Source organism: Mastigoproctus giganteus, chromosome 4, assembly GCF_048544385.1.
Source record: "Mastigoproctus giganteus isolate SK-2022 chromosome 4, ASM4854438v1, whole genome shotgun sequence".
Lineage (NCBI taxonomy): Eukaryota > Metazoa > Arthropoda > Arachnida > Uropygi > Thelyphonidae > Mastigoproctus > Mastigoproctus giganteus.
Window position 1 is genome coordinate 146,406,867 of NC_143578.1, and position 23,952 is coordinate 146,430,818.

Here is a 23,952-nt window from a genome sequence, read left to right on the forward strand (position 1 = left end):
TCCCTGATCGAATGTTTGTAGCGTCATATTCGGGTCCCTACGCATTGCACATGCTTCGTTCAAAAGAAGCAGACAGCACTAGGAAACTGAATAACCACGGGTAGGCCGAAGTTGCCAAACTCGAGAATGCAGTAGTGCACACTCCCTTTGAGTGCAACGTGGTTGAAATCATAAATACAATTAACGGAGTAGCATTGTCAGAATTTTTTTTTTTTCTAGGTTAAAGCACTGGCCGTGATCCACAGAACCCTCCCCCCCGCACTAAAATCTCTTGGCTGCGCGCCTAACCCTAATTAATTTAGGTGAAATACCAACTACCAGCTATGCATATTTTGCATTTTGAGAAAAACAATTATTACCGCAAGAGAAAAATTTGATATCCTTGGTAATCAACATGTTACATATTTATTCATTATATTAGGTTGTTTAAGAATTACACTAATTGTAGACGAATTAGCCATCTTTCTTCGTCTACTGCAGAAGACGAAGTTGTACAAGTAACTCGTCAATATCACGGTTTACCAGTTTCAAAATCCACTTTTCTGATTGCGATGGTGGAGACCAAAGATCTTTAATAAGGGAGAGCTCTTTAGTGGTTAACCAGTGAACTTTATGGGTCACACCATTATTATTTCTTTTCACTTTTTTGTTTCAAAGTGTAGTAGCTCAGCGTGCAACTTGATGCATTTGCATGGACAGATCTGACAGAGAATCGATGCAAGAAACCAGCGATTCAAACCCAATCTCACCAGGCCCAAACAAATGGACAGAATATTCCCCAATGCATCTCTTCATCTCATAAATCATCACAACATTGATTGCAACAGGTTAATCAACTCTGAAGCCTACAGGAGTCAGATATCCGATGAAATGAAGAAAAATAATCCAACCCAGTAATTGCAACTGAAAGCTAAATGCCCTGTTCTGCAATTTTTAAATTCATAACTAAAATTCCTAGCCATTGTAAATATCTATATAAAATTTGTTATGTACATATACTTTATATCATTTCCTTTGTATTCTTATCTGCCCCTAGCTATGTGCTGTGATGGGCTTGCTGTATTTGCAATAAATGAATATTTATTTATTTATTTATTTATTAAATCTCTACGCCAGGGGTATCCATCCAACGTTTTAGCTTCCATGGGCCACATTGGAAGACGACGAGTTGTTTTGGGAATATACAGTTAACATCTAACTTCATTAATTCGCGAACTTTTTATTATAAAAGTAAAAGACAGGACAGCAACATGAAATTAGAGAGATGTTTGACATTGTTTTTGAGACACTAATGCTTCGACATAAGCAGTTGCAATTCTCAGTGAGTTCTCAAAGTGCTCATCAGATATTTTGGATCTAGTTTTATTCTGCGTGCGCTTCCTCCATGAAAATAGCTGCTCGCAAATGTAGGTGCTTCCAAATAGCGATGACATGAATAAGGCATGATTGTAAAGCGAGGGATATTTTTCTCTGGGAAGATGTATTTTATACAAGTCCAGTGAAGAGTCATGATCAAAGTTTTCTCTAGGTTGAATGTCCGATTGTAGAGCTCAGCATTCTGTTTAAAAATTGGCAGGTAATATGTTTAGGGGATCGCAAATATACCAAAAGATTGATGATTTTTCTGGAAATCTTGAAACCAGTTCGCAAATTCCTGTATCAAATCGAAAAGCAAGGCTGCATATTTTTCGTTGTTCACAGGACCGTATTTAGCCAACGTGTCGAAATACATAAAATTGTTTGCCTTAATTGAGATTGCCATAGGTTCACAGTTTCATTTCGAACGCTCTTATAGTTTGAAACATTCTATTGATTAGTTGGTTTCTACCGTGAAGACGAATGTTTAACTCGTTTAAGTGGGCGGTCAAGTCTACTAAAAATGCCAAATCTGTGAGCCAATTTTCACGTCAAGTTCTGGCACAAATTTTGTTTTTGATTCCATAAACGACCTGATTTCATTTCGCAAATCATAAAATCTATCCATCATCGACTTAACCATCTTACCCCACCGACTCAGCTGGTCGAGATGCTGAGGCTTTTGCAATTAATAATGACCTTGCCCAGATTGTTCATTTACCTACAAGAATACCGGATAATTCTAATCATACAGCCAATATGCTTGATCTTTTTCTCAGAAACAACCCTTCTAAGTACACGGTCGAAGTGAGAGGTCCTTTAGGCACTTCAGATCACAACTTGGTGATTGTCTCTTCTCCCATGGAACATTTATCTCATGGCTATTGCCAACCTCGTGTTGTTTGGCATTACAAGAATGCAAAATGGGATGATCTGCGAGACTTCTCTTCTTCTTTTCCTTGGTCGGATTACTATTTCAAAACTTCTGATGTTAACCTTTGCTCAGATCGTGTCAGTGAAATTATTCTTGTAGGAATGGAATCCTTTATCCCACACTCCACTTTAAAATCTCGTCCTTTATCTAAACCTTGGTTTTCCAATAAATGTGCTAAGGCTGTTCAAGAGAAGAATGTTGCATATCGTAATTGGCTTAATTCTAATTCTTCAGTTTCATTTTCTGCCTACACCAAAGCTCGCAACAATTGTAAAGCAGTTATTAATCAGTCCAAACCGGAGTTTGAAAAGGCAAAGAGTAGAAAACTAAACTTGCTTCTTGCCCTAATGGTAGCCGAGCATTCTGGTCTTTGCCACAGCTATTGGCCGCAACTTTTGCCCATCTCTGCTCGCACCTCTGTCCAAACCAGATGGTTCTGTTGTCACTTCAGCCAAGGATAAGGCTGACCTGCTAGCATCCCATTTTTCTTCCAACTCATGTATTAATGATCTTTGTAAAACACCTCCCACCATTCCCAAACACGCTCCATTCAATGTCTCCTGTGGTCTTCCGTGAAAAGGATGCCAAAAGGATTTAGACGAATCTTGGTGCTTCGAAAGCTCCGGGTTCCGATGGTATTTCTCCACTTGTTCTCAAAACCTGTGCTCCGGAACTTACTCCTATTCTTTGCAGCCATTTTTCACTTTCTTTTCCCAAAGGTGTTTTTCCTTCTGCTTGGAAATTTGCTCATATCCAGCGAGTTCCTTAAAAGGGTGACAAATCCCTCGCATCCAATTATCGTCCCATTGCAATTACTTCTACTCTTTCTAAAGTAAGGGAGAAATCAATTAACCGCCAACTCTTCTCCACTCACCAACGATCGCCAGTATAGATTCCGTCAGTGTCGATCCACTGGTGATATTCTGGCTTATGTTACCCATTTGTGGACTAAGTCAAGGGAAAGGTTCGGTGAAACACATGTAGTTGCTCTTGACATCTCAAAGGCTTTTCGATCGTGTTTGGCATAAAGGTCTTCTAAAAAAGCTTCAACTTATGGTTTGTGTACTGTTTTTAGTAACTGGCTGTCCAGTTTTCTCTCTGATCAGTTCTGGCACAAATTTTGTTTTTGATTCCATAAACGACCTGATTTCATTTCGCAAATCGTAAAATCTTTCCATCATCGACTTAACCAACTTACCTCGACTTAACCATCTTACTTCTGAAAAGTAAATGATGTCCCCATGGTCAGCATTCATAAATTTAAGGAATTCCTGGAATTGGCGATGATTCAATCCCTTGGCCATTATAAAATTTACAGTCTTGATGCTGACAATCTGCATGAGACGTTATCCATCTTTAGAGCTTTTGCGCATAAATTTTCTTGGTGTACAATGCAGTGATATTTCATCATACGTAAATTTTGGGAGGCAATTGCATCGTCTTCTATTAATTTTACAAGTCCATCTCTTTTACCTATCATCGCTCGCCGGGGCACCGTCAGTAACTGTACCAGATAAGAAAATCGCTTTAAGGTATTGGTATTTAGTTGTGTCTTTTAATGGCACGAAAGAAGCCGTTTCTGCAGTGATGTTATATTCGTCATGAATACCTCTAATAAAAATTTCCAATTGAGCTGTATTAGTTGCATCAACACTTTCGTCTATCGCCAAAGCATCCAGAATATTATTTAAATAAAATTTTTATAAACAGATAAAAGTTTGAATAAATACAATTATTTGAGAATGATTTTATGAATCTCTCATTGCTAAAGAACGTGTTAAATTCAAAAATTCATCGCTTATAAATTAATCGCGTGTTAAAATTGTATTTGTAGTATTATTAATGGTATTTTTAGTCGCAAAGTTTGTATACAATATTTTGTTGGTCCGCATCCATAGCCGTCCTGGGCCGCGGGTTGGACAAGCCTGCTGTGCGCGAACGCTGACAGAGGAATGGACGATGTTATCGAAAGGAATTCTCGACAGCATTGTTCTAAGTATTAACGGGCGGTGCAAAGCTTGCATCGACACAACTCGATGGCCAGAACTCCTACTGAGGACCACCGCTTCCGTTTGTTCCATCTTTGGCAGTGATTCAGCTCTATCATGGCAGCCAGTGCTATGTTGCCATTTTTGAACAAAGGCCCTCTGTAACGTTTTGTTTCCGTTGTTATTTCCTTCATCATTTCCGTACCTCGCAAGGCTCCTTTGGTATGCTTTTCGCATATCCAGATCATTCCTATGAGAAGTTACAGGTGAAAACGTGACTGGTCCTAATATTTTGCACGCCAGTGTACTATTCTACTGGGTACATAATTTTATTTATTTTATTTTCATCGTTTTATTTTTTAATCTAAATAAATTTTCGATTTTGTTATTCTTAGATATACAGTTATGTACCACAAAAAAAATAATAATAAAAAACATTTTTTATGTCTTTCCACTTTTGGGAGACCTCCTTACTACAAATCTCGTTATTACAAAACGCGAAAATTTAGGTCCCTTGAACTTTGTATTAACGACATTCGACTGTGTAACGGAAATAGGATTGTACTAATATCGTGCTGAGAAATCCAGCACTCCATTCAAGAATCGCGATGATTGCTAGCAAACGTGCACAGCACAGCACAGGTGATTTCGAAGAACCGCTTATTCGCAAATACACATTCATATACATCTTCGCCCTACCCAAAAATCCTGCAGATAAAAGACTGACATAGTGTGCATAGTGTTAGGGTCGGGCGCCACCTGTGGTTTCCCACATCTGCGCCATATGTACACTGTGAAGAAATACAGAACACTGTAAATGCCAGAAAAAGTGTAGTGTGTTGAATGTGTAGTTTTGTGTTGGGTTCTGTTGTGTGTCCTGGCATTTGGCCGCAGGGCCCCTGGTGGAACCCCACGTTGCCCGCACACACCACTAGGAGGTAGCCAGGCTGCCCATAGTTCTCTGGCTAGTCTCCGTCAGGGTCGCCTCAGCTTCCTGAGCGGAGACCAAGTAAAAAAAAAAATAAAATAAAATAAAATAAAATAAAAATAATAAAAATAATAAAAAAAAAAAATAAAAAAAAAAAAATAATAATAATAAAAAAAAAATAAAATTAAATAAATAAATAAAAAAAAAAAATAATAAAAATAAAATAAAATAAAAGACTGACAAAAAAAGAGTTGTGAAATTTGAAATGTACGCAAATTAACTGCCCACCACTTCCTCGCCACTAATTACCACATGCAGAAAACCCTCGCCACTCCTCCAACTCCAATATACCTCTCCCAACCTCAGACTACAAAATTGAACAGCTGAAGCCAAACTGCACAACTTCGTCAGCCAATTCCTCAACGGAGTTCTGCTCCACCCTCCCACATGATATTGTTATAATAAATCACCTGAAACGTACTAAGATTTGAAGGTGATTCCACTCATACAACTTCTAATTTTGAATGTACGCTTACAAATACAGCGATACACAAATCTTATGGACCGAACAGATTACCGTGGCAACTCGGAACAGACGCACGTAGGGAAGACTTACCTCAGCACAATAGCGTGCACCGGTTACAGTACCGCCTTCCAGTATCTGCAGGTGTGCGTACGTCCATCCAAGATAACGACTCCCCAGACAAGAACCGCCATATCGATCCCTTTCATTGATGCTTGCGGGGTGATACCGTGTGCCAACTTCTCTCCAGACTAGCTGACGTCCAGAATCGCTGCGGAGACTGAATCCACCCTCACCAGCAAAGAGTATTTTAAGTAAAGATTTTGTGGTTGTAGCCTTTAGAAATAGTGTTGGTCCTTAAGTTTTGTACACAGATGTAGTATGAGAAACAAGTAGATTTATATTATTCGACCAAATTTCATCACCGGTTTAACTCCAAAAAAAAAAAAAAAAAAAAAAACTTATTTTTGGGCCAACCGAAATAATTAAATTTGTCCGCCGCGCTCTGTGTCTTATGTCTGTGAAATGAGTGTGTTCTATGGTCGATTTCTCTGTTTTGCTGGACGAAAAACTCCAGTTTCTGTGGGGAGGAGCAAAAACGTTGCTCTCTATTCCCGAGACCGACTAACTCAGCCACGGTATGAAAAAAGCCCATTAAAGTTTCTCGCGTCACCTCTTTCACTCCACTGGATATCACTTGCAGCCTCGATATTCTAATCAGAATATCGAGTAGCAAGGCAAGGAGACAACTACACCCACAGTATATATACATTAGAGCAGTGACGTAACGTATTATGTCAAATGTACATTCCATTGTTAACTGAACAATTCAACCTAATCACTTATTATTGTTCAAAGGCAACAGATTCTCATTGTAAGTCACATCTACTGTTTACTTTTCTCCAAAATTTGATCATAAGTTAAAATACTGTGCCTAACAGAACACGAACAACCCTTGGCACTGGCCACATCGTATCCGTGGACATAAAACATTGGATCTTTAATAGATTGAAGAGCATTGCACAAAAGCCTTTCCCCATGGGATTGTCATATTGCGAGTCAATATAATCTTTCCCACTGGAACAGCGAATGTTAAATTTGAAAACTCATATAAATACCTGGGTGTTGTCTTGGATGAAAAACTAAATTTCATTCAACACGCCAGATACGTCCGAGACAAAATTAGAGTGCTAACAGGTAAAGTCCAAAGGGTTGTAAGGAAAAATTGAGTATTAAATCTTCTACTCTATTAATTCATTATAAATACCTTTTTCTCCCCACAGTATGTTACGCTGCTGGGGCTTCGGCTACTTGCATTCGTCATTGCGTTGTGAGCAGACTTTTTCAACAGGCGCAAAGAATCTATTTACTTGCTTCGTCCAGGGCCCGCCGGACGATTTCTACTGCAGCCCCCTTTACTATCTGTGGCAAGTTGCCCATTAAATATGAAATGGTACATTTTTTCCTGAGACATCGCAGACGTCCTTGGAATACCTGCTGACTTTGACCAGTTTAGTATTGACTATAATATTACTGATAAAGAGGATTACAAGCGCCTCAGCACTTTATATTAGCATTAATAGAGGCATATGATGCAAGAAAGCAAGCTTATGGAGCACCAGCCAAAAAAAAAAAAAAAAAAAACCCGCTTCACCCCTGTGTTCTTTCAAAATACCTGTCAGCTGAGCCTTAAATTTATTTAGGCTCTCAACTTCCACGACAAGGGATGGAAGTCTGTTCCACCAAACAACCACCCCGCTGGCTAAAGGTAAATTTCCGTACGTCTATCCTATATCCGTCTTTCCTCAATTTCAATTTATGCCCTCTCAGGTGATTATTCTGAGCAAGAGGAAGAATCCCATCAGCATTGAGCATGCTCAAACCATTCAAGGATTTATACACCTCTATCAGATCACCTCGCCGGTGCCTAGTCTCCAGACACTGTAATTTGCAAAACTTAAGCCTTCTTCGTAAGAGCACCCCTTTGTTCCATTCACTAATCTCGTTGCCCTTCTCTGTACTCGTTCCAGCAGCACTACATCCTTCTTGAAATGAGGCATCCAGACTTGTGTACAGTGCTATACGTGTGGCCCGACCATTGCCTTATACAAGGGAATAACCACCTCCTTATCCCTGCTAGAAAATTACTGTATATCATTGACAAGACACCATGACCTACATTTTAGCCCGTCTATCCTGCTCAGAGAACTTTATATCTGCCTGCACAATTACCCCCAGGTCCTTTCCATTCTCTACCACTATCAGTTTAGTACTTCAGAGTCGATACGTTGCTCTGGGGTTGCTGTTTCCCATACGTAGTACTTTACATTTGTCAATGTTAAACCTCATTTGCCACCTCTTAGCCCATCTGCTCAACCTTTCCAGATCCTGTTGCAGAAGCATAGTGCCGGCAGTGTCCTTGAGAGCCCAGCCGACCTTTGTATCGTCTGGAAACGTGGACATCAATATCATTCGTAAGTACAGAAAACAATTATGGACCCAACACTGAACCCTGAGGGACTCCACTCATAATATTAGTCCACGATGAGCAGTGTCCATTGATTACCACTCTCTGCCTTCTTCCGCTCAACAAACCGTTTATCCATAGCAGCAATTTGCCTCCAAAGCCACACTGCTATAACTTGTGCAGCTGTTGTTTGTTTGTTATTTGGTTTTTTAGGAGCATTAGCAACTAAGGCCATATTGATCCGGGTATATCCGGTGGTCATTCCTTAAACTTTCCGCATCCTCCGTATTTGGCGGTGACGGGCTCGAACCCCGGTTTAATCAAGAAGCGTGTGCTACGCACTGCTGCTCCTTCCCACCTGGCTACGGAGCCGCCTAACTTGTGCAGCAGTGTTCCATGTGCAACAGTATCAAAAGCCTTTCTAAGATCCAAGTATATAATATAAAAGTTATTCCTTGCGTCCATTTCTTTTGTGACTGCATCATAGTATCCAATCATATTGTTCAGGCAAGACTTCGCCTTAATAAAACCATGCTGTGTCCGAGCTATAACTGAAGTTTTGTCTAGATGATCCTGCAGTGCTTCTTTAACCAGTGCCTCCATTAATTTTCCTGGAACAGAAGTTAAACTCACAGGTCTATAATTACTTGTGTCAGCCTTTGATCCTCCTTTGTGAATTGGAGTCACATTTGCACATATGCAGTCTGTGGGTACCTCCCCTGAGTCCAAGGAAGCTCTCATAATTATGGCTAATTGTTTGCTTGCTTTCTTTTCTGCCTCCTTTTATATAACTGTATAGATCCCATTCACCCCAGTTGTCGTTCTTCTGTTTATCTTCAACAATTTCTCCTCCATTTTACTCTCAGTTATCACAAGATTCTCTAGCTTACTGCCAGAGTTGAATACACCTCGGGCATTCCCCTCGCTGATATCACCTCATGTGTGAATGTCGGTGCAAAATATTCATGTAGTTTGTTAGCTACCTGCGCAGGATCATCAACAGTTGACCCATCGATATCAAGTGGACCAATCTGATTCCATCTAGAGTTTTTTTTTTTTTTTTTTATGTAAACCCCAAACACTTCAGTTACTAGAATCTACAGTACTTAGTACCGTGCTTGGGTTGGAGGTTGAGAAGACGAAAGAAGTTATTTGTTGACATTGGACTTGAACTTCAGTAGACTGTAATTTTCAAGAAATACGTATGAAGGAAGGTTGTTCCAGAAAACGGCACTTGAATGAATAAACGAGGAAGATGAAAAGTTGGTTCTGTGAGTTTGGTGTTGGACGGTAAATTGATGTTGGCTGGTGGTGGCCCGTGTTCGGACTGTTTTCAAAGAGAGAGCGGGAATTATAGAAGCCAATTCAGAAGAACATTTGCCCATGGAAGTATCTGTAGAAGAGACATGCAGCAGAAACAGTACGTCCATGAGACAGCGAGTGGAGGGACTTTGTGAAAGATGAATCATTAATTAACCTAACTGCCTTCTTCTGAATGGAATCAAGAAGCCCGAGAGAGGTTTTGGAGGCACCACCTTAGATGTGGGAACATCTAGGGTGGGCGGATTTGCGATTTATACAGAGTGAGCAGCAGTTTGGAAGAAAAGTAACGCCGAGAGCGAAAGAGAAAACCAAGTTTTTTAGATGCAGAGGAAGCAATGTTTGTAATGTGCTTGTGCCAAGAGTGATTAGAAGTGAGGGTAATACACAAAAGAGATGTATCATTTTTGTCTAGAAATCGGAGTGTCACTAATGATAAGCATAGGAGCAGAAGGATTCTTTTTGAGAGATATAAGACAAGACTGAGTTTGAAATCAACTAAGTTGTCTTTGCCCCTTTATCTGAAGTTCGGCATCTAAGGAATTGGTAGCAAATTTTCTAGAAGTTAAAGCTGATTGAGCAGGGCAAGGTTTTTCGAATTGGAAAGTGGAATGCAATGTGCTATCATCCTCAAAACTCTGGATAGGATTTCCAGTCAATGGGAGGTCATTAATATACAAGAGGAAAAGAGTGGCGAAAAGAACTGAACCTTGGGGGGCGGACCGGCATTAGTGGAGAAATTAGAAGACAGAGTGCCATCAAACATCACCCTCAGTGAGCGATCAGAGAGAAAACTGGATAACCAATTACTAAAAAGAGTTGACAAACCATAAGATGGAAGCTTGTTTAGAAGACCTTTATGCCAAACACGATGGAAAGCCTTTGAGAGGTCAAGAGCAACTACTTGTGTTTCACCGAACCTTTCCATTGAATTAGTCCATAAATGGGTAACATAAGCCAGTATATCACCAGTGGATCGTCACTGGAGGAATCCGTACTGGCGACCGTTGGTCAGACGGAAGGTTTGTAGGTAGTTTTAGAGTAGGCGGTTAATTGATTTCTCCATTACTTTAGAAAGAGTAGAAGTAATTGCAATGGGACGATAAATTGGATGGGAGGGGATTGTCACCCTCCCTTTTTAGGAACTGGCTGGATATGAGCAAATTTCCAAGCAGAAGGGAAAACACCTTTGGAATAAGAAAGTGAAAAAAGGCGGCAAAGAATAGGAGTAAGTTCAGGAGCACAGGTTTTGAGAACTAGTGGAGAAATACCATCGGGACCTGGAGCTTTCTTAACATCAAGATTCGTAAAACTCCTTCTGACATCCTTTTGAAGGAAGACCACAGGGGGCATTGAATGGAGCGTGTTGGGAATGGTTGGAGGTGTTTTACCAAGATCATTAATACATGAGTTGGAAGAAAAATGGGATGCTAGCAGGTCAGCTTTATTCTTGGCTGAAGTGACAACAGAACCATCTGGTTTGGACAGAGGTGGGAGCAGAGATGGGCAAAAGTTGCGGCCAATAGCTTTGGCAAGAGACAAGAATGCTCGGCTATCATTAGGGCAAGAAGCAAGTTTTCTACTCTTAGCCTGTTCAAACTCTGGTTTGGATTGATTAATAACTGCTTTACAATTGTTGCGAGCTTTGGTGTACGCAGAAAATGAAAGTGGAGAATTAGAAACAAGCCAATTACGATATGCAATATTCTTCTCTTGAACAGCCTTAGCACATTTATTGGAAAACCAAGGTTTAGATAAAGAACGAGATTTTAAAGTGGCGTGTGGGATAAAGGATTCCATTCCTGCAAGAATAATTTCACTGACACGATCTGAGCAAACGTTGACATCAGAAGTTTCGAAATAATAATCCAACCAAGGAAAAGAAGAAAAGAAGTCTCGCAGGTCATCCCATTTTGCATTTTTGTAATGCCAAACAGCACGACGTTGTGAAATGCCATGAGATAAAGGTTCCATTGGAGAAGAGACAATCACCAAGTTGTGATCTGAGGTGCCTAAAGGACCTGTCACTTCGACCGTGTACTTAGAAGGGTTGTTTTTGAGAAAAATATCAAGCTTATTGGCTGTATGATTAGGATTGTCCGTTATTCTTGTAGGTAAATGAAAAACCTGTGCAACGTCATTAGTAATTGCAAAAGCCTCAGCATCTCGACTAGCTGGGTCGATGTGACTAGAAAACGGAAGCCAGCTGAAGTTGTGAACATTAAAATCACCAAGGAAAATTACCTCACTGTTAGGAAAGTTGGACTGGAGAAAGTCCAGTTGCAAAGAGAGGAAATCAAAGAGCTCCAAGTGATTAGTGGATTTGGGAGAACGGTAGAGTCAACAGATGAATTTGACACAATGAGGTAGAGAGATGTTAAGCCAGAGAAGATGAAAGGGAGGAGAGTCCAAATTGCCAAGTCTCTGACAGAGAATATCAGAATGGACATGTGCGCAAGTACCACATTTGAGGCGAAAGATGGACCAGCTTCTATTAGAGCTAGAAATTTCAGGTAGAGCGTTCAAAATAAGAACGAAACATCTGTAAGGACCCGTCCTTACATTAATTAATAAAATTGGTTCTTCTTCTTCTTCTTCTTCTCTTCTTTGGTCCTTAGCTGGCAGCTGGGGGAGGCGGTTGGCCACGCAACCAGTATGCTGCTGTAGGTGCCGCAGGGTTTCGGACTTGCTCTGTGATGTTCTTCCATACTTTACGATCCATGGCGTCAGTCCTGGCCTGGTTAAGGTCGAGACGTCGGCTCTTCAAGTCATTTTCCACTTGCTTGGCCCACGTTTTCCTAGGCGCGGTCCGTTGGATGCTCCACTGGGTGGGTCGTTGTCTCCAAAGGAGTGTGGATGGTATTCTGTTCGTGCCCATTCTACATACGTGGCCAAACCATCTAAGCCTTCGCTTCTGGATTTGGTCGGCAATGGTTGGTTGCTGTTGGCATCTGGCGCGGATGGTATCATTAGTGATGCGGTCGCGAAGAGAGATGCCCAAGATCTGCCGCAGGCATCGCATTTGGAATACCTCAAGTTTGTTCAAATCTAACTTGAGACAAATCCATGTTTCCGATCCGTAAAGAAGAATGGGCAGGATCAAAGTCCGGAAGAGTCGGATTTTAGTCTTTGTGGAAATGTTGGTCCTCTTCCACAGACACCATTTGAGCGAGGCGAAGGCAGTGGCCGCCTGTCCAATTCTGCTGTGGATTTCCATGGTGGATGCAACTTTCTTCTCCTGGACCAGCGACCCAAGGTATTTAAAGTCCTGCACTTGCTCGATCTGGATGCCTTCGAGATAGATGGTGGCTTGCGACCCATCTGTTGTCAGGGCCTTTGTCTTACCAGCATTGATCTTCAAACCGTATGGCCGGGCAATGCGGGCAATGTCGTAGAGGATGTCCGTGGCTTCAGCGTCGTTACCGGCAAGGATAGCACTATCATCAGCAAACATCAGGTCAGTCACATAGTGATCCTTGTCATATTGTATGCCCTGTCTGTTTCTGAATGCTTGCCTCATAATGGCGTCGACCACGATGTTGAAAAGCAACGGGGAGGCTACATCCCCTTGGCGGACTCCAGTTTGGATGGTAAATTCCTCAGATAAATCGTTCTGGATGCGCACCTGGCTGGTTAAACCGTTGTATGCAGTTTGGAGGAGTGTGATGACTTTTCGAGGTACATGTTCAACCTCTAGTAGTTTCCATAAGGCAGGCCGGTGGACACAGTCGAAAGCAGACTTAAAGTCAATGAAAACAATGACGGTTCGCTGTCCACACCGGATCCTCTCCTCCATCAGCTGACGAATGGCAAAGATTTGATCACAGCATCCTCGCTGTGATCAAATTCGCTGTGATAAAATTGGTTAAATATTATGAGAATTTAATTGTAATGTGAATAGTGGTTTTCTGGTCAAAACAACATGGGTTAAGGAGCACTGGAATTCAAAAGTACATTCCAGACACTCCCTGTTTAGTTGTAGCTTGTTTGTATGGAATTTCTTTGACGAGTCAGTAAAAGTAATAAACCGTGACAAATCCCTATTAAGACAGAGGCAGATGCACCATAGTAAGGGCCAAGAGCGCTTAAGTTGGCCCTCTTAAAAATTTCACTTTGAAACGATAGCAGGTGTGGGCGAAGTCGCAAGGTATGCGAGCGTGAGGTCACGGGAAGAGCTGTGACGTTTCTCAAGTGACAGGAACTTCCGCTTCCCTTTCTGGATTGTTCTCGTATGTTCGAGGCCCACGGAAGTTGGGACACAAAGAGTATGGAAGACCCGCCCACGGAAGAGGAGAGGAGACAAATGAGAACACAGGGAAAATGATGCGCAGATCTCCTATTGGCCAGGAAGAAAGTGGAGGGAATTTTGAGAGGGAGATTCGGAAGAAGGTTTCGTAGCAGTCGGAAGAAGTGCTCGGAGCATTCTGTGGAAGTTTTCGGAGCAGTCGGAAGAAGTTCTCGGAGCAGTCTGGAGAATGATTTGAATGAGTTGGAGAACGATACAAAGCAGAGTAGTAGTCCAGTTTGGGTGATAGCTGCAGCCCTAAGGAAGATGAAAGTAGTGATAGAAATTCTGCGTAACACGACAGCACTAAGGAATGTTCACCTGTAGACATGGAAACCGTAGGGAGGAAGAAGAAATGCCGAGCAGTAACGGGTATGCGATCCTGATTGATTGATTCCAGCCGCGCAGTACCCGGTAGGGAAACACCATAAAATCACCGAGATCCCCGAATGAGCGCCCCCGCATTCCAGTACCCGAATGACCGATATGAAAAGAAGCAGAGTAAGGAGGAAAGGTCCAGGCAAACCACGTAAGTGTTAGAGAGTTTACTGAAATAGGTGTACCTAATTTAATAAGGGAAGGACTTTAGGAGAAATGATATATAGTTAAAGAGGGAGGTTTAAGTAATGAATATATGTAATAAAGTGTAATGTATTTGAGACAGACGTAGCCTGTAATTTGAAGTGAAGTCCCACATATTAATGCTTGTTAGAAAGAGAGGATATAATAGTTAACTGAGAATTGTTTAAGATTGGGAAAGGTTTTTCTAGTTAGTATGAAATTAAAGGTTGTATTTTAATTTATTATGAGTTGATTTATGGAGAGTATATCTGATTTGAGTAGAGGCTGATTAATAGGTGATATATAAGGGAATTGTGGATTAACGGTTCCGAAGGGTATTGTTAAATTGAATTGATTAATGTTTCCTGTTAACCTAATTGCATGAAATGTGCCTGATTGAATAAATGCATTTCCATACAAATTGGGATACGAACTCTGAAGGGCTTTTGTGAGCCAGTTCATTGGCTGGTAGTTGTTGGTTTACTATACAGACTGTTCAGAAGAAGAGTGGGAAGAATTTATGTAAAGTGAATGCCACGACCTATCGAAGTCCCTGTAAAGAACATGAAGAGACACCATGGCATAATGAATAATAATGTGTATTAGTATAGGATATCTGATGATGAAATAATTGAGTTTAAAACAAGATATTTACACATATAAAGGTTAGTGTAATAACAAGTTACCAACCGAATATTGTTTGACTAGATGCTATTGCTAGTTTTCTGTATGATATGTTAATAAACATTGTTTTATTTTACATTCATGTGTTTGTGTCTGTCATTACGAAACTCAGCCAATCCAGTGGAGGAATACCTAATATAATTGGGGTCCCCTTTGAGTCTGGGAATCTTCTGAAAACAAACAAGTCAGGTGCTAAAGTGGGAGGTTTGACTACGGGGATATACATATAACAAGGGGATAAATTATAATAAATAAAAATTAAAGGGAATATAAGGTAGAAAAAGAAAATCATAACCCGCCCCCCACACATCCCACGTATTCATCATTTAGAATTGAGCTAAAGGATTGTGACCTACAACACTATCTAAATCCTGATATCTGGCCAAATGGTCTACTCGTCATGCCATTTTATGGAGCTATTGGAGGATCGGTCAACAACTCTAGTGAAAAGTTACCAACTAATTCTCAATCTGCTGAATTCTCTGCATAGCTAGAGAATAATATTCCTAATTCTCATCCTAATCCATCATTTAACTTGCCATCTAATACATCTGTTTGCAAACATCCTATCTACGTTTATTTCATTAATGGTTGAAGAATCGCATGACATCATATGGTTAGTTTAAACGTGGACGCAGGAATATTTACAAGATGTTTTCCTACTGCCGAAGAATCTCAGCTACACGCCATTGATGGCATCAAGAATTAATCGTAGAGGTGGTGGGACAGCAATAATTTTAAAATCCAATTTTAAAGTTTTGAACACGTACAACTCTGAAGGAATTTCCCTACTAATCCAAGTTAAGGATTCTCTGCTTCAAATTTATAATATTTATATTCCGCCTGGACCTACTGATGACATCATTAATGAAGTAATAACCTGGATCACCACTGTTCTTAAGCCTCACGCTAATCATTATAATGGGCGACTTTAACCTTCCCCTGCCCAAATATAATCTACAAATGAAGCTGCTGTCCGACTCATTTTTATTTCTAGGAGCAAAAAAATTCAACGTCCCTGTTACAAGAGGTAATCAAGCGCTTGATCTTGTGTACTCTAACTTTTCACTGCATGAAAAACTTAGTGCGAACATTACATTTAAATCTGACCACAAAAGTATAGAACTGCAAGCAACAGTTTGCTGCGAGAATCCTCGCCCCTCCCCCCCCTCTGGAAATCACTAAAGGAATATCATCAATTAAATTCCTTCAGAAAGAAAAGTTTTTGCAGCTGTTGAAATACTACCCATGGGATGCTCTCAAAAATATTCCTATAAAGGACGCCACCTTTCTTCTTATAAAATGGCTGAATCAACTGAAAACGGAGTCGGCATCCAAACTTGTTAGAATATCTTCTCACTCCGAACCTTGGTTCAAATCCCACCTGAAACCATACTTTAAAAGTAAGCAAAAATACCACAGACAGACAGTGGAAGAAATACGGCACTTCATCAGAACACATAAAATATAAAAAGAGCAGAGCTTTGTTTCAATTCAAAAAAATTCAGTCATACAAAAATTATGTTATGTCCACGCTAAAGCACAATAAAAGAGCACTTTCTACAAGAACAGCAGCTACCTTACAGCATGATCTATTTTTTGAATGGATAAGATGCAATGTGGAAACAAGCAGGTCTGACATTTTCACTGAAGGTATACAAAAGAGATTTATATCATTTAATTCCTATGAACAAGCAGACAGAGTGCAACATGATGTGTCTCCGAATCAAGCCCTGCTAATTAACCAACTTGTGAACAAAAATACAGTTCAGCGTGCAGTTAAACCAAATACGCCCTGATAGTAGTGAAGGTCCTGACGGCATCCCTGGTTTTATTATTAGATTGTCCCCTGCGTATACATCATTGATTCGTTAGTGCATATCATTTCCAGGTGCATCTGCCAGCCATTCCTTCCAAGACAGTGGAAAACTTTCAGGATTACGCTGATTCCTAAAAAAGCTTGCAGAAATAAACATCCCGGCCATCGACCAATTGCTGTCTCGTCAATAATCACTAAAATTATTGAAAAAATCATGCTCCCATATCTTCAACATGCAATCTTCGCCAATGTACCTGTCAATATGCATTTTGGTCCCAGAGGGCGCTCCACAACAACAAGCCTAGCTGACACCATTGTACGCATCCAAACTGCGTTTCAAGATAAGGCACAATGCGATGTATTTTATTTTGACATCAGAGGTGCTTTCGACAACATAGATCTCAAAAAAGCTTTTCAAATACTAAAAAATCACTTTCTCGTTGACACAATGATTATTTCCTATCTTCAATACAGTCTGAATTGCAGACTTCTCCTCTTCCCCACTAGTACTGACGATATTCTCGTCACAACCTCAACAGGCATTCCCCAAGGAGCCGTTCTCTCCAGTACTATATTTTCAGCATCTCTTCACCCACTTCTACAAGAAAATCCAAATCTACTGGCATATGCTGATGATTTAAAGTTATTTATAACCTCCAAAGCCAGTGATGAAATTCGCAAAGTTATCAATGATGCGAATTCACAGATTTGTGAAATCATCAAGTATCTGAAAGATCTCAATCTGAATATAAATGCAAGCAAATCTGCTCAAATTACTTATTCCCTTCAGAAACAACCCAACCACATAGAAATAAAAATTGCAGATGTCCCAATCCCAAATGTTTACGCTCACAAAGGCCTTGGATTTGTTTTTGATAAAAATCTCTCCTTTAATGCCCACTATTTATATGTTGCTCAAAAAGTTCAAAAAGCAAAATGGTTAATCAAACAAGAAACAGCAGCGATTCAAGACAGAAAAACAGTCATTACGCATGTTCAAAGATGCATCTTTCCCATTCTGTCCTATGCTTCCGAAATCTGGTCTGGTGCTCCTCAAGTAACCGTCAAGAAATTCCTTGCCCTACAATATTGGGTTCTTAGATGGCTCAATAGTAAGCTTCTTTTCCCCATACAATACCCAGGCAACAGCTTTATAAAAACCTAAAAATAAGGCCTCTGCAACAGATGATCAACGAGTCTGGAGTCATGCTTCTTGCAAAGTTAATCACCTCTGCATGCGATTCACCAAAACTTAGCCAATATAATAGCTGCCCCCAACAGGGAAAATGCAAGAAACCAGCGATTCAAATCCAATCTCTCCAGGCTCAAACAAATGGACAGAATGTTCCCCAATGCATCTCTTCATCTCATAAATCATCACAACATTGATTGCAACAGGTTAATCAACTCTGAAGCCTACAGGAGTCAGATCCCCGATGAAATGAAGAAAAACAATCCAACCTAGTAATTGCAATGGAAAGCTAAATGCCCTGTTCTGCAAACTAAAATTCCTAGCCATTGTTAATATCTATATAAAATTTGCTATGTACATATACTTTATATCATTTCCTTTGTATTCTTATCTGCACCTAGCCATGTGCTGTGATGGGCTTGCTGTATTTGCAATAAATGAATATTTATTTAATAATTTATTTATTAAATCTCTACTCCAGGGGTATCCATCCAACGTTTTAGCTTCCATGGGCCACATTGGAAGAAGACGAGTTGTTTTGGGAATATACAGTTAACATCTAACTTCATTAATTCGCGAACCTTTTATTATAAAAGTAAAAGACAGGACAGCAACATGAAATTAGAGAGATGTTTGACATTGTTTTTGAGACACTAATGCTTCGACATAAGGAGTTGCAATTCTCAGTGAGTTCTCAAAGTGCTCATCAGATATTTTGGATCTAGTTTTATTCTTCGTGCGCTTCCTCCATGAAAATAGCTGCTCGCAAATGTAGGTGCTTCCAAATAGCGATGACATGAATAAGGCATGATTGTAAAGCGAGGGATATTTTTCTCTGGGAAGATATATTTTATACAAGTCCAGTGAAGAGTCATGATCAAAGTTTTCTCTAGGTTGAATGTCAGATTGTAGAGCTCAGCATTCTGTTTAAAAATTGGCAGGTAATATGTTTAGGGGGTCGCAAATATACCAAAAGATTGATGATTTTTCTGGAAATCTTGAAGCCAGTTCGCAAATTCCTGTATCAAATCGAAAAGAAGGCTACATATTTTTCGTTGTTCACAGGACCGTATTTAGCCAACGTGTCGGAATACATAAAATTGCTTGCCTTAATTGAGATTGCCATAGGTTCACAGTTTCATTTCGAACGCTCTTATAGTTTGAAACATTCTATTGATTAGTTGGTTTCTACCGTGAAGACGAATGTTTAACTCGTTTAAGTGGGCGGTCAAGTCTACTAAAAATGCCAAATCTGTGAGCCAATTTTCACGTCAAGTTCTGGCACAAATTTTGTTTTTGATTCCATAAACGACCTGATTTCATTTCGCAAATCATAAAATCTATCCATCATCGACTTAACCATCTTACCCCACCGACCCAGCTGGTCGAGATGCTGAGGCTTTTGCAATTAATAATGACCTTGCCCAGATTGTTCATTTACCTACAAGAATACCGGATAATTCTAATCATACAGCCAATATGCTTGATCTTTTTCTCAGAAACAACCCTTCTAAGTACACGGTTGAAGTGAGAGGTCCTTTAGGCACTTCAGATCACAACTTGGTGATTGTCTCTTCTCCCATGGAACATTTATCTCATGGCTATTGCCAACCTCGTGTTGTTTGGCATTACAAGAATGCAAAATGGGATGATCTGCGAGACTTCTCTTCTTCTTTTCCTTGGTCGGATTACTATTTCAAAACTTCTGATGTTAACCTTTGCTCAGATCGTGTCAGTGAAATTATTCTTGTAGGATAATGTAATGACCTTGCCCAGATTGTTCATTTACCTACAAGAATACCGGATAATTCTAATCATACAGCCAATATGCTTGATCTTTTTCTCAGAAACAACCCTTCTAAGTACACGGTTGAAGTGAGAGGTCCTTTAGGCACTTCAGATCACAACTTGGTGATTGTCTCTTCTCCCATGGAACATTTATCTCATGGCTATTGCCAACCTCGTGTTGTTTGGCATTACAAGAATGCAAAATGGGATGATCTGCGAGACTTCTCTTCTTCTTTTCCTTGGTCGGATTACTATTTCAAAACTTCTATCTCGGCCACCAAAGGGCGTTCGACACCCTTTGGTGGCCGAGCATCCTGGCCCGGCTCCGGGGGAGTGGGATGCCAGGCAACCTCTATCGAGTAATCCAAAGCTACCTCTCCAGTAGACTCATCATGGTGAATGCTCCATATAAAATACTCACCAGAAAAATCAACCGAGGCTGTCCACAAGGCTCCGTTTTAGGACCTACGTTATGGAACATCGTTTTGGATGAATTCCTAAATACCGATATTGGAGAGGCGTCTTCACAAGCCTTTGCAGACGACCTCATCCTGATGATAGAGGGAAACAGCAGAATCCAGCTGGAAAGAAAGGCAAATCATGCCCTTAAAATCCTACAAGAATGGACCAATATCCACTTCCTTAGGATCTCTGCAACCAAAACGGACTCCATTCTCCTCAAGGGTGCCCTAGATTACAGGAGACCCCCACAGATTAAGATTGATGGTATCACATTACGACTGTCCAAGGAACTTAGATACCTGGGAGTAATACTGGACCCCACTCTCTGCTTCCAGGCACACTTGAAATACATCCGTAAGAAGATACGGGGCTATACAGCCCTTGTTACCAGAGTCGCAAAAAGGGACTGGGGATTGAAAAAGAAGACCCTCAAGCTGTTTTACAAAGCCGCCTTCCTGCCGATAGCTACCTATGCTTCCGGAGCTTGGTACCCCAAAGTCACCATGGCTGTAAATCGCAGAATCCTCGACTCTATCCATAGAGCCATGCTGCTCGCTATAACCCGGGCCTGCAGAACAGTTAGCACCCACGCGCTGCAGGTGCTGGCGGGAACCCTACCTTTAGACCTCGAAGTAGCTAAATGTGGAGTATTATATGAACTCTCCAAGGGAAGAGCCTGCACCTTCGCCGGCTTCGACGCAGATCCTACCACAAATCGTTTGACTGAGAAAAAGAGACTTGCAAATCATCTCATGCAAACCTGGCAAACCAGATGGGAGAATTCCCCAAAGGGAGAAGTCACCAAACGATTCTTCCCCAACGTTGGAAAACTCTATCCAATGGCTCCAGCATGGTTCACGCCGGGACTCCACGCGACCTTCCTGCTAACAGGACATGGTGCCTTTAAGGCTAAACTTACAGCCCTGGGCATTACAGATGACCCTACTTGCTGCTGTGGAGAGCTCGAGAGCTGGCACCACCTCATGCATGAATGCCAGCTTTATGATGACCTCCGCTGCCAACTCATCACTCGGATCACTTTTTTGCCCAGAGATAGAGAACAACACCTCCTGGATGGGAGACAGGAATATATTGCCTTCTCAAAGTTCGCTGAAGCCCTGTACAGAAGAAGACGGGACCTGAATGCACATTAGCCACATAATGGCTAGAAGCCAAAATGTGCATAACACCAAAGATGGACTACTAAAGCTGTTCTGGCGGCCTGAGCCAAGCACTAGCCTGGCTCTCCTTTAATACCCCTTCCTGGCAGGAGGACGAGATGACCAGTCGCCTCGCCCCCTGCTACCCCACCTTTCCTTCTGGTGAGGCATGGGCATGCCTCACTGACCACCTGGGGGAATCTCTTCTGTGTCCCCCATATTTCTGCCTTTTCCCCCCAACCTTCTTCCTCCCCTCCCCCACTCTATCTATACACAACGCGAGCGCCCTACACACTAAATTTAATCTAGCCGAAAAATAATCTTCGCCCAGTCTCGGCCTAATTATCCTACGCAATGCCCTACTCCTGCCATATGAATGCATGCACACGTGCTGTATGCAAACATCCAAAGTAATTACGTTTGCATGGATGCGTATATATTATGTATCACTGTTGTGTATATGTGCATATATGTGTATGTGTACATAAGTTTTTTTTTTTTTTTTTTTTTTTTTAGGTCCTAGCTGCCGAAATCTCAGGAAATTAAGCGGCAGGACCTGCCAGAGTAAATCTTAGTCTACTGGTGTTTCCTGGTCTGCCTCCACGGGGCGAAGGTGGGGCAACGCTGGGCTCCAGCAGGGGTCCAGCGGCTAAATGACCAGATGAACAACGGTACACGACATTACACAGGTACAATACCCACACACTTTTAAACCTCTGGCATTCCCAGGAAACTGGTACACCCACAAAGAAAGCAACGCGGAGATGGGGGAAACCCCTGGGGCCGCATGACAACAATATACCTTACACCTTACACCTTATTCTTGTAGGAATGGAATCCTTTATCCCACACTCCACTTTAAAATCTCGTCCTTTATCTAAACCTTGGTTTTCCAATAAATGTGCTAAGGCTGTTCAAGAGAAGAATGTTGCATATCGTAATTGGCTTAATTCTAATTCTTCAGTTTCATTTTCTGCCTACACCAAAGCTCGCAACAATTGTAAAGCAGTTATTAATCAGTCCAAACCGGAGTTTGAAAAGGCAAAGTGTAGAAAACTAAACTTGCTTCTTGCCCTAATGGTAGCCGAGCATTCTGGTCTTTGCCAAAGCTATTGGCCGCAACTTTTGCCCATCTCTGCTCGCACCTCTGTCCAAACCAGATGGTTCTGTTGTCACTTCAGCCAAGGATAAGGCTGACCTGCTAGCATCCCATTTTTCTTCCAACTCATGTATTAATGATCTTTGTAAAACACCTCCCACCATTCCCAAACACGCTCCATTCAATGTCTCCTGTGGTCTTCCGTGAAAAGGATGCCAAAAGGATTTAGACGAATCTTGGTGCTTCGAAAGCTCCGGGTTCCGATGGTATTTCTCCACTTGTTCTCAAAACCTCTGCTCCGGAACTTACTCCTATTCTTTGCAGCCATTTTTCACTTTCTTTTCCCAAAGGTGTTTTTCCTTCTGCTTGGAAATTTGCTGATATCCAGCCAGTTCCTTAAAAGGGTGACAAATCCCTCGCATCCAATTATCGTCCCATTGCAATTACTTCTACTCTTTCTAAAGTAAGGGAGAAATCAATTAACCGCCAACTCTTCTCCACTCACCAACGATCGCCAGTATAGATTCCGTCAGTGTCGATCCACTGGTGATATTCTGGCTTATGTTACCCATTTGTGGACTAAGTCAAGGGAAAGGTTCGGTGAAACACATGTAGTTGCTCTTGACATCTCAAAGGCTTTTCGATCGCGTTTGGCATAAAGGTCTTCTAAACAAGCTTCCATCTTATGGTTTGTCTACTGTTTTTAGTAACTGGCTGTCCAGTTTTCTCTCTGATCAGTTCTGGCACAAATTTTGTTTTTGATTCCATAAACGACCTGATTTCATTTCGCAAATCGTAAAATCTTTAAATCATCGACTTAACCAACTTACCTCGACTTAACCATCTTACTTCTGAAAAGTAAATGATGTCCCCATGGTCAGCATTCATAAATTTAAGGAATTCCTGGAATTGGCGATGATTCAATCCCTTGGCCATTATAAAATTTACAGTCTTGATGCTGACAATCTGCATGAGACGTTATCCATCTTTAGAGCTTTTGCGCATAAATTTTCTTGGTGTACAATGCAGTGATATTTCATCATACGTAAATTTTGGGAGGCAATTGCATCATCTTCTATTAATTTTACAAGTCCATCTCTTTTACCTATCATCGCTCGCCGGGGCACCGTCAGTAACTGTACCAGATAAGAAAATCGCTTTAAGGTATTCGTATTTAGTTGTGTCTTTTAATGGCACGAAAGAAGCCGTTTCTTCAGTGATGTTATATTCGTCATGAATACCTCTAATAAAAATTTCCAATTGAGCTGTATTAGTTGCATCAATACTTTCGTCTATCGCCAAAGCATCCAGAATATTATTTAAATAAAATTTTTATAAACAGATAAAAGTTTGAATAAATACAATTATTTGAGAATGATTTTATGA